Consider the following 12287-nt stretch of genomic DNA (forward strand, 5'->3'; position numbering starts at 1 on the left):
TTGATTTTTATAACAAAACAAAATAAAGCACATATTTTAAGGCTCAAAATGCTCAAAAGTTCCATTGTCAGTATTTACCCTATTCTACGCCATCTTCACAACTTTTTTAATGAAGTAAGATGGACACTGGCAACTGAAATTGACGGGAAGGTGTGCCTTATTTAGTATCTGTCAAATTACTGCAAGTCTGAGTCTATATGGCTCAGAGTCCAAATCAAGTATGAATCCACATGGTACAGAAGTCTTGGCCCATAAATAATGAAATGTCAAATTTAATATTGTTTCGGTCATTAATGATTGGATCCAGTACAGTCTAATGACAGATCTTATCAGACCTTGAGCTCAATTTTTAATTATCTGTAAAGAAATTGCACACATCTTGCAAAAAAGATTCATTTTTTTGCAAGATAAGTGCAATTTAACAAAACATACTATATTTTTACATAGTTATAAATAACAAATTTTATTATCTAACATAATAATTAAAATAAAAAAACTTCAAAGACGTCACAAGAGATATATTTACTTTTTTTTAAGAACAATTGGGTCTAGATGGAAGTGAACTGTACTGGACCCCTGTCTTTGGCTCTAAATACGGACAAACACAACAGTATTCAAATCCGAACTCGAGTACTGCACCTCTGCCATGAATCCCTTGATTTGTTAATGATGACATTGAAGTATAAAAAATGTGTTTATTTCTCGTCATATGCTCGTGTTTTGCAACATACTCTAGTCATAAAAAGCTGCCAAAAAGATTGAACATATTCAATACAATTGCATAATGTGGGCTTCCACGTCTTAATATTATCAGTCAAAGCATGCATATTTGAAGGAAAGACCTTCAACTACCAAAACATACATACAAACATAGTGAATAGACAAGTTCAATAAGAATATTTAAAAAAATATTATGCGGTTACTCAACAATATAAATAATATACTACTATATGTTATTATGCGCATACTGATGTATATATTTCAAATTTGTAAAATGTGATGAAAAAAATTACTATTTGAAAATTAAGTATCAATAATTATTTCACTATAAAAAAAAATTTAACTTTTTTTTTGTTATAAACTTTTAATGTTTTTTTATGTATTTAACGTAATGTTATGTCCAACGTATAAATTAATAAAATGTATGCTTTCGGTCTTATAATTTTAAAATCAATCAGTATATTCTTAATGCTTTGGTGTGGGTTGAAACATTTTCTTTTGTATCTCACAGATTGCAAAATGGACATTTTTACAATTTATGCTTGGGGTGACCATGAATAATTCTCGTCTGAGAAAAAAATCATGTGCTTTAAAGAATTCCATAACTTGTTGGGCCTATTAAGCCTTATTTCACGCTGTTTTTGTGAGAGTTGGGATCTATTAATAAGTTTTAGACTTTTATTACCTATTTATCTTATCACTTTAGCCATGGTTGACTTATAGAGACCTAAATCATTGACAACATCAGTACGACTATGTTGTTGACAGTTCTTGCTTGTGGTGGGATTAAGTCCAAGGCCTCGTTTTAAAGTCTTGGTTTTTTAGCTTTTCCACCTTGTAAACTTGGCTGGGGATTCAGTTAAGATGTTTAAAGATAGGCGTCTTGGACTAACCAGAGTTAAGAAGCGTTGAGACCGAAATTAATCTGGGTTACGTCTCAGTTCTACGTATTTTTTACGGCTTTGTTCATCAAATGAATAAAAACTTGTAATTCCTCAATTTATATATGCATAATTTTATTAAAATTTTCTTGAAGCTAAGGGGCCTAGAAGACACTCTCCTAGAAGGCAATATTAAAAAAAAAGTTCATGTAATTGGTAAATGGAGTTCCACAGATTATAATAAACAATATAGTATTACAATTACTCCATATTATTAATTTTATAACTGATACCTCCTGAACTAGAAAAAGTCCATATACATAATATACATTTTTTTCACTTGGAGTGACTGAGTATCGAACGAGTTCAAGAGAATAATTTATCCCAATTGCGTTGTCTCTTAAACTACGACACTCTATTCATGGAAATACCAATATGAGTCAATAATAGGCTTTGTATTTCAATTTTTAGAATGAGTTAGGACACCTAAGAATTATGGCTAAATTTTAGTACTTTCATTTGATTTTAATAGACTTACATGGGCCCCGATATGGCATTTCAAACAAAATCTATCAATTTATCATTTTTTATAGTGACGATCATCTAATGCTACTTTTAAAACAATTTGCAGCACTTTCCAAGGATTAATAAGATTAATTTGCTCATAGAACTTGACGAAATTCGTCAAATAATACAAGTACAAATCCATACTCAATTTTGAGAAAAATCATTATATCTTCATTTTTATGTCGACGGCCACATATTAATGACGAGGCAATGGATTTCCTTCGGTAATATAATAACCAAAACTTTTTTTATTGTTTATAAACAATTTTAAAGTGTGTGTATGTGAAGCATAGACCATTTTGTTGAGGTAGTTTGTAAATTTACATATTATAGGTTTTTTATGGGTTTTTGTGGACTCATTTAAGAGAAGTCTATTAACATACATATATGGAGCTCATTTGAAAAAACTCATAAAATCATATAAAACCATTATGAATATCTACATATCTTTGAAATTACAGTAATTGCTCAATTCATTTTTTATTATAGGTATAAATACATAAGTTGTAGTCTTTTGATTAAAGCTGTACTTAAATTAACTATAATAATAATGAGTTAGAATAAGTGGAGAAAATCCTTTCATTTCCCTTCATGATATTTTTTTGAAAGTTGCCGGATTTTGCTGAATTTATAAACCAACTAAGCTGTCCGTGTTAATTTTGTTAAACGAAACTTGACAAACTGTTTTTGTTGACAGAGGGTTTGTTCTTGTCGAAGACGCAGCAACACTATTCATTTAATGATCACTTTGCCTAAAGCTTCTTGATTAAATAAAGACAATACAAAATGGTGTGGAACAAAGTCCAACAAGACAAAATATGACGAGATGAAATTTAACTAGACAAAAGGTGACAACAAAAAAGGTGTAAAATTTATCAAATTTTATAACCCTTCTAACTGCATGGAGATGTGGTTCTTTATGTTTGTACCTACCTATATTATCTAATGTCTGAATATAAAATAAAATAAATATATTAATTTTTTTATTGCTACCAGTTGTAAATTGTATTCGCAAATTGTACAAGTTGCAACCAAAAAATTCATAGTTTGACTTTTGATGATGATAATGCAATAATTAAATATTCCATAGATGGTAGAGATATATATAAATTAAATAATTTTTACTTTTCTAGAGAAAATTATTAGCTAATTAGTATTTTGCCGCAAATTTTCACATATGTCCGTATTAGGATTAATGGCACATCGATACATCTATTGGAAGATTGATAAATCTCGGATGTATCACACGAGCAGTATTTGCATGTTTTGCAATTTAGTAAGAGAGACTACTGACCTTCTCTTCTGTAGCTGCAGGCTTTTAAACTCTTGAGCAGATCTCATATGGACTGCTGGATAATTTTGGAGTAAATATATAGATATATATTTTTAGGACACTATTGCGAGAGGGAGGAAGGCAACGGTCAACACCATCATTACAAAAACGCAATAATTAATATATGTACACAAGGACTACCAAGGACCTTACAGACATCATCTCTAATATTAATTTACACATCAAAGTCAAGTAAGATATGGACTAGTTCTTCAGTTAACTGAAGACTATGACACAAACATTTTTAATTTTAATTATTCTTCTGTTTAATTTTATCTTTAATTTTAGTTTGATACTTTTTTATTTTACCCATTACTTTTTTAATCTTAAAATTTTATGTTTCATGCGATGTGGTAAATTTTTGGTTTTATCAAAAAGTTTATATTTTGTACTGAATAAAGTAACGACATGGGGACAAAAAAAATACGAATGACGCTCCATTTTACCATTATTAGGAAATAGAGCAAGGATTTTTAAGCTTTTCACCTTTATTAGCAAATTGTATAAGCTCAAGTAAATAATCCCCCCCCCCTCTCGTTGCTCAGAAATTCATCAACTTTTTATCTTAATTAAATATAAAAAACTCAATTCTTTTATTGGTGCTGTATGCAGAGTGCAATCTAAAAATGAATTAATTAATTTAAATGACGATTTTAATGTAGAGACTTGTAATGAGAATAATGAAATACTCCATAGAGGGTTGTTATATTAATGATGTAATTTTTGACTTTTTCAAAATAAAAAATTATAAATTTGTATGTGTTTTGTAGCACAATATAAAGTTGAAATACCGACATTAAATAAATACTCTTAAAAAGAAGAAATTGCAACTTTTACAACCTGCTAATAAAGTTACAACTCAAACACAAATCGAAATTTGTACACAATATAAATGTATGTATATTTATATATATATCTGAAGCAAAGTTTGTATGTTTCTATGTAGAGGCCTAAGAACTGTGTGACTATTTGACATAAGAAAAAACAATGTAGCAACAAGTATTTGTAGCATCAGCTCAGTGCGTCTTGCTGAAAAATAAAATTGGAGTACGTATTATGCATTAGGGCGTGTAGCGGGAGCCCAAAATTGAGCTATCACGTATTTTGACGCCTCAAACGTTGCGAATGGTAAATGGAATTCCGTTTTACAAAAAAAATCCCAAAGAAAATTTTTAACCCTCCCCCCTTTTTTGTCCGGAAAGGTTTCTGTATGAAGTAAAAAAAAGTTATGAGATAATTTTTTTTTTTTATAAAAAAAGCTTTATGTGCTTAAAAAATGATCTTACACGATATGTAATTTTTTGCTTAAGCTAAATCCCCTACTTCTACAGCGAAATAAACATTGCGCGCCCCCGGATTTAGTGCAATAATAGACGAAAAAGATAAAAATTACATATGGAAAGTAGAAAATTCTTGCAATATCTTATTTCTTTAATTCTATATAAGTTATTATATAATAATGTGGATTGTCAAATTTTAATAAGAATAATAATGTCAAATTGAACGTAAAAATAACGAAGAGAGCCGGCTAATGGATCAAAATTCTTATAATCTGTCCTTAGGGAATTTTTGAGATGTGGAAGAAATCCCTATGCCTGAAAATACTGATGAGAACTTGGACTTCGAAGAAGAATCTGTAAGGCAACATCAAAAAATCTGACCATAATAAGGGGAGTTACCCTAATCTTGCAATAATGACATTTGCTAAATTCTATGAACACGAATAAATTCATAGATAATGATGTTAGAAAGATCAAATTGGTGCCATCAGATCCAGTATTATTCAAAAAAACTTTATTTTGGTGGTTTGTTCGCATTGGGTAGTTACAACCAGAAAAAACCTACATTTATAAGACCTTTGCAGAACCGCCAGTAACTAGTTACTTTATCAACAAATCCCCAATAGTTATAAAATAAGAGGTGTTGTCAATTAAATTTTTCATTTTTTTTTTGTATAAGATAACAAAAAAAACCTTCTCATAATGAGTTAATTAAAAAGAAATAATAAAATGAAAAAATCACATTGTATTAAAATACCAAAGTTCGGTTTATTCAGTGTATGCTCAATAACTGATATAATTTTAAAAACTGTGTAAAACAAAACTTTGAATGTGCACTATCATTAGGAAAGAAAAAGAAAACTTTTTTAATTATAAAACTTTTTTTATTCTCTTTAAAAAAGGAAGTTAAGTTGTCGTACCCTTTATATAAAGTGATTGCTAATGGGAGTTTTGTAACAAACCATAAATAACACCTTAGATAGAACCACTGAAGTAGAGTATACGTTAAATATTCTCAATCCTTGGATGTAAAAATCTAAAAGGAAAGGTATCATTTCCTTATTCATCAAAAATAAAAAAGAATAAAAATCTGTTGTATATAAGTAGTTCTAGTTTATTAAATATATTATTACATTTTGTGAAATCTTTTTTTGTGTGTCTCGCATTCCCATTTTCATTTTATCTATATTTTTTAATGAGATTTTATCATAAAAATACACAGCCCCCCTCTTCTTGATACTCACATGTGTAATATATAGTTCTCTATGTTTGGGTAAAATGATTCTTTTGGAGTATTTCCAAAAAAAAAAAAAAAAAAAAGCAACTAAAAGGATCATGAAAGACTTCGTTCTTTTTCTTTTTCTGTAAGTGTACCTACTCGAAGACAAGATCAAAGCAGGGAAAAGTTTACAAAGGTATATAGATATATTACTATATTTTTCTAAAAGATTTAAACAAGAGCATATATTGGATATTTATCACGTGGATACATTTATTGGATTTTGGGAAAAAAAATTACTGCAGAAAAAAGACAAAAAAGTAAAAAAATGGTAAAATTTCACAATTACGGATTTATTGTTAAATAAAAAGAATAATAAATTGTTCAAAGCTTAACAATATCTAATTTAACCAATCAACCTTCATAGCACTCATAAAGAGAAAATGTTCTTAGTACACTTTGCTGAAAACCTTAAGCCCGAAAGCCACTTTGCTGAATGCCATTTATCGATCAAACACATATCTTTCCCAAACTAAAATAATAATATATTAGTTGATAATTATATTCAAAGGCCACATTGGGATATAGGAATGTCAATCAGGACTTTACCTTGTACCTAGGAGCTCAAACACCAACAATCTAAACGATTGATTCATTCGCATTATTCGTTGAATCTCAATCATTGATATATTTTTAATATTTCTAATTTATTTATTTAATAATTGGACGGTTGACATGACTGAAGCCTTATCGTAACAAAATGTATCAATTACCTGTTAATTAATAACACTTAATAAATGCAATACGTAGCAAATATGTTTACTAATCTATCTTTTAAAATTTGTATAACATGAAACAAAATCATAACTGTATAGTTTTGTAGTATGAATCTTCATCAAAATATATATATATCCTTTCCACAATATGTCCAATTGGCAAATTGATCATTCGGCAAAGTACCTGTTTGACAAAGTTAAATTCGGTAAAGTGCCCCTGCATGGGATAAAATAAGTAGCAATTTGGCAGCTGACAAAAACACAGTCTAAATGCTTATATTGGTGGAATAACATAGTGATAGATGTAATTTTTCTATGTTTTTTAAACGTTGTAAAACCTCAATTTCTCATTCTCCAATTGGCAGTTGATCAATTTCTTAATCCAAAAATATGAATATTCTCAGAGACTTTGGGAGTTAAAGTGCAGGGAGTTTAAAATTATTTAATTTTTATATATCTCTACCATCTATGGAATATTTAATTATTTCATTATCCTCATCAAAAGTCAAACTATGAATTTTATATTTCCTTTTTTGGTTGCAACTTGTACAATTTGCGAGTACAATTTACAACTTGTAGAGTAGTATTTACCTGTTGTCATTTTTTGATGTAATGTAAGCAAACTTTGTAATATTTTATGGAAAAGACTGGTCGTTTGTTAGCAAAAATTTAGAATACTTAATATCATAATCAAATAAACTGTATTTTATAAAAAAATCAACGGATAATATGTCTTTTATAAATTATATTATCCCCAAAAAAAATCAACAAAATTAATAAATTGAAAAAATTCCCCCCCCCCTCCTCTTAATAAATCCTAGGGGCAGACTAGAATCACCTGTATAAACCCCAGTTTATCTCTATTCACGACAAATTTCTAGGAAAAAATTATTCATTACAAAGAATTTTTATCTAACATCACGTTGGTAAATTTAAATTTACTTTATTTAATTTTCATTAAGAACCACACTGTCATTTATGGATTCAACAGAAATCTATTTTGATTAAAACTAATGGTAAATATGAGAAATTAATCAAGAAATCATTTTTGTAGTCTAATTGTTTTTAAATAATTGTATAATGAAGATAAATGATTTGACAACGAAGTAATTTATGCTATGATAACCACTTTGTTTTTAAAGATGAAGATCTCATTAACAATAATTATGTTTGTATAATAATAATAATTATTAATTGCAAAAATAAAAAAGAAAGGAAAAATAAAATGCAGATAAAAATGTGTCAAATTCCTCCACGTTTGCAAGGATGATAATTATTTTCTAATTACATGCCATATACACATAAAAATAGCTCATTATTTCTAAACTATTTGAATATTAGAGTTGCATTAGTCCTTAATAGAGACGAGGACTTGAGGTCAAGACTCGAATTGAATCCTTATTTTGAAGAATTGGAACTTTGGATTTGACTTGGAATCGATCACTATTTTATACTAAAGTCAAGAAAAGTCTTATTAATATGGACTCTATATTATAATTATGTACCCCAAAGGACGTTAAAAATATGATGACTTTTTTTTATATATTTATAAAATTTAGTACATTGCTAGATAACCTTATATTATAATTCAAAACGTGACATTAGCATAAATATATATTTTAAACAAGCTGTGGTATCCTGAATTGCCTGGAGTTATTAGGTGTCAACGAATATACAAATTTTTCTTCAATAAAACAGGAGATAACCAGAGATGTTCAAGTGCTATTATAAAAGAGGGCCTGGATTTTTTCAGTTGTTAACTGATAAAGTGAGAGTGCTCCATGCCTTTACGGTATGCCGATTTAATAAAGCTGTTATCATTATTCTTTTACTGTCACTACACCATTACTTAGTTAATTGAGTCCAAAAGTAAATAAGTATTGTCAAAGATTAAGGAATAACTTGTGGGAAAGGAACTTCTGTCTTTGACGAGACTACAGTTATGTCCAGACATTATCTATTTCCCTATAGATATGGAACATGAAGACTCGGCCTTAACCTGAAGAATGAAAAGGTGGACTCAAATACAGCTCTGAAAATTTGATCTAATGAATTTTTACTATTTTCTTTGATTATATTTAGTAGTTACTATTTATAATGAGTAATTAATAATTATCTATGGGATATGAAGAAGATCTATAATGAAAATACAAATTAATTTATGGGAATTACGAATAGAGGTAGATACGAATATAATATAAAATATATCTTAATATTTAGTTTCTTATATTGGTTGTACTATTTATATTTTATTGACAATAACCTCGACGAAAATTCCTACGAGCCTCATTCATCAGTACACATATAAGTTTAATATTTTTCTTGCCTTGGCGGAGACTACAGGTAGACCCGGACATTATTTATTTTACGATGTACACTGTGTATGAGGACTCGGGACTAGAAAAAGACGAAACATGATGACTTGGACTTGACCTGAACAATTAAAAGAAGGTCTCAAATGTAGCTCTGAATATTGTATCTAATGGATCTTTACTCTTTTCTTTGATTATATTTAGTATTTACTATTTATAATGAGTAATTAATAATTAGTTATGAAACATGAAGAGGATTTATAATGCAAATGCAAAATAAATAATGAGAATTATGAATAGAGGTAGATACGAGTATAGTTTTATATCTTAATATTAGGTTTCTTATATTGATTGTACAATTTAGTTTTTATGGATGATAACCTCGACAAAAATGTATAATGACCTCATTTATCAGTACATATTTAAGTTGTACGTACAAATTATATAATAACAGAGGTTTTATAAGCCCTGAATGGATAACGTTCTCGTTGTTGATTGATTTATTTCATCACTGTTTTTATCCTGAACATTTAGAATGAATTGATGTGCTTGTCGTAGGAATTCATCGTTTTGGACCATCAGAATTAAGAAACAAAATGTTTATTTCAGAAATACGAGTGTTGTTACTTTCGAAGTAATTAGGACAGAGCTTTGCTATTTTGTTTAGACCTTGAGCGAGAAAAGGGAAATGCACCATCATTGGAAATTGTTGCTTAAGGTTTTACTGCTTTTATTCAATAAACATCACCACCGATAATGAAAACCTTTAGTCTCTCGCCACAGAAATCGGAGACCAAAACGTTGTTAAGACTTTTTAATTCAATAGTTGTAATTGTTCTATTGTCAGCCTTCTTAACATTACCCAAATTTATTAAATGAGGACAACCTATCAATACTGCAGTCATGGATCGTCGTTTCGTCTGAGAGAAGAAGATTATCATTTCCCACAAGTTCTTTGTTAATATTTTAGAACAATACTTGACGTTGGGACTCTATTGATTTTGAGATGGGGTAGCGAAAAGGAATAGCTTACCAGTATAAAATTTCATGAATTTTACAAAATTTGGATTACTATGAATATGGAGTGGGACATTGCAAGAGACATACATCTTGTTCATATCCGACATAAAATTACTGGCATCAGTACTTGATTCAATTATATTCTTTGAACATAGCTTCAAATTATTATCATGAATACGCCTTTTGTTATGCTGTTCAAATTCGAATTTTCTGAAGGGTTGACTCCCAAAATTACAAAGACCACATAACAAAATTCTGAAAGCCTACCCATAAGTCTAGACTTTTTTCTCCTACATTATCGGCAGAAATGGAATTAATATTTATATTTATACATTACAATTATATAATAAAATTGAATGTCATTTAATTCTAACAAATAAATATAATTGTTATATTTATTTGTTCTTGTATCATCTAGAATATTTTGTGTAAGACATATTCAAATTCTTCATAAGAAAAGTAAGTAATATTGGAATGGTATGTACAGTAAGTCTTAAATGGAAAACATTTAAAAAAATTAAAGTACCTACAATATAGGCAATATATCTTATAAAAATTGAATTTTTATTTTATTTTTATATTGAGGAAGACTAAAAGCTATAAAATTATTTAATTTTTAAATTGTGCATCCCTTATATATAATTTTTAATCTAAATTCGGAAATTTCTATCATAATTATACACTTAAACAGTTTGGGTTGTCTATTAAAGGTTATTGATGTTGACGAAGGAATTGTTCTTTGACATCCTACATAACATTGAATGCGATTCATAACAGTTACAATTTTATAATTAAGAGACTAATATGATTTCAATATATAGAAGACAGGAAAATTTAATATTGTAATATCAAGGGTCCATATTGTTTACACTTTCTGTGCCTTTATTGAGAGCAATGCCATTTTAGGACACAAATGATCCAGGACTTGATCATTTTATTCAAATCTGAAAATATGGTAAGTATTTAAATCTTGATAAAACTGTGTAAGATAATTGATTAATATTGTAACCATTCTACGCTATACAACCTTGGTTGGGAAGTTATGATTATGTTTATGATAAAAAGCCTTTGTCGGACTAAGACAGGGACATATAAAAACTTACTCATGATAATTGCTGGCTTCTGTTGAGGTGGAAAAATATTTCTATCACATAGTTTTTTCCATAGCGGACTGTAGCGAGACTGTCTAATTTCACTCAAATCTATTAGGAAATTAAAATAGAAGGCTGATTCTGTATTAACTCTTTAGCCATGTTGTCATCAATTCTTTCATTCAATCCAAGACCAAATGTAATATATCCTTTCGTATTAAAGTACTAGTTTGTATCGACTATTATTTGATAGAATTTCTATCAATTATCATAAGCCTTCTTCATCAATTAGAAGATACTAGATAATCCTTTTGATATGTGTCGAATTGAATCTAACAAAAGATCATGTAACTACGTCACTCCCGGCATTAAATAACAAGTCAATGTGATAAAGTGGAACATTACTATATATAGTAATCTTGAATTATTAATTGTAAACTTCACTCATGGTCAGTCCACTCAATATATAGTGAGCTTTTTAAGTGATAAGGAGACATGACAGAATTCAAATACCGGTTATGTACAATGATTACTTAGAGCAAACAACTTTTAGGATTAAATGTCGTTCAAAACTTTCTTATTATTCATTTTTATGTAATGATTTAAATAAACTCAAGTATCTTAAAACTAATACTTTATTGATATCAAAATAGAACCGATAACAAATTTCAGATTATGAACTTAATTTAACAATTAGACCAAGCGATATTGATCTAATTTCGATAGGTAACACGTTTCTTTTCTTAGATTAGAATACAAGAAAGTACAAAAACATTACAACTATTATAGGGATTTAGAGATGTATCAGTAATAAACTGAATATAAATTTTATAACAAACGTTAATTCAAGAGAGTATTAAATATGTTTTCCGATTACTCTAAATAAATGTCTCTCTTTTTAGGGAAAGTGTACTTGTAGATTCATTTCCATTGAACTCTGAAGTTGTAAATACGTCTTGACAGTCTTATCAATGAAGAATTGCAAACACTACCATTATAGCTATAAGGCATTCCAAACCTTTCCTTTCCGAAACAGTTGCATTAAATCATGCCATAACTTTTAGTCAAGACAGTCGACCGATAGCTTT

Source organism: Lepeophtheirus salmonis, chromosome 6, assembly GCF_016086655.4.
Source record: "Lepeophtheirus salmonis chromosome 6, UVic_Lsal_1.4, whole genome shotgun sequence".
Lineage (NCBI taxonomy): Eukaryota > Metazoa > Arthropoda > Copepoda > Siphonostomatoida > Caligidae > Lepeophtheirus > Lepeophtheirus salmonis.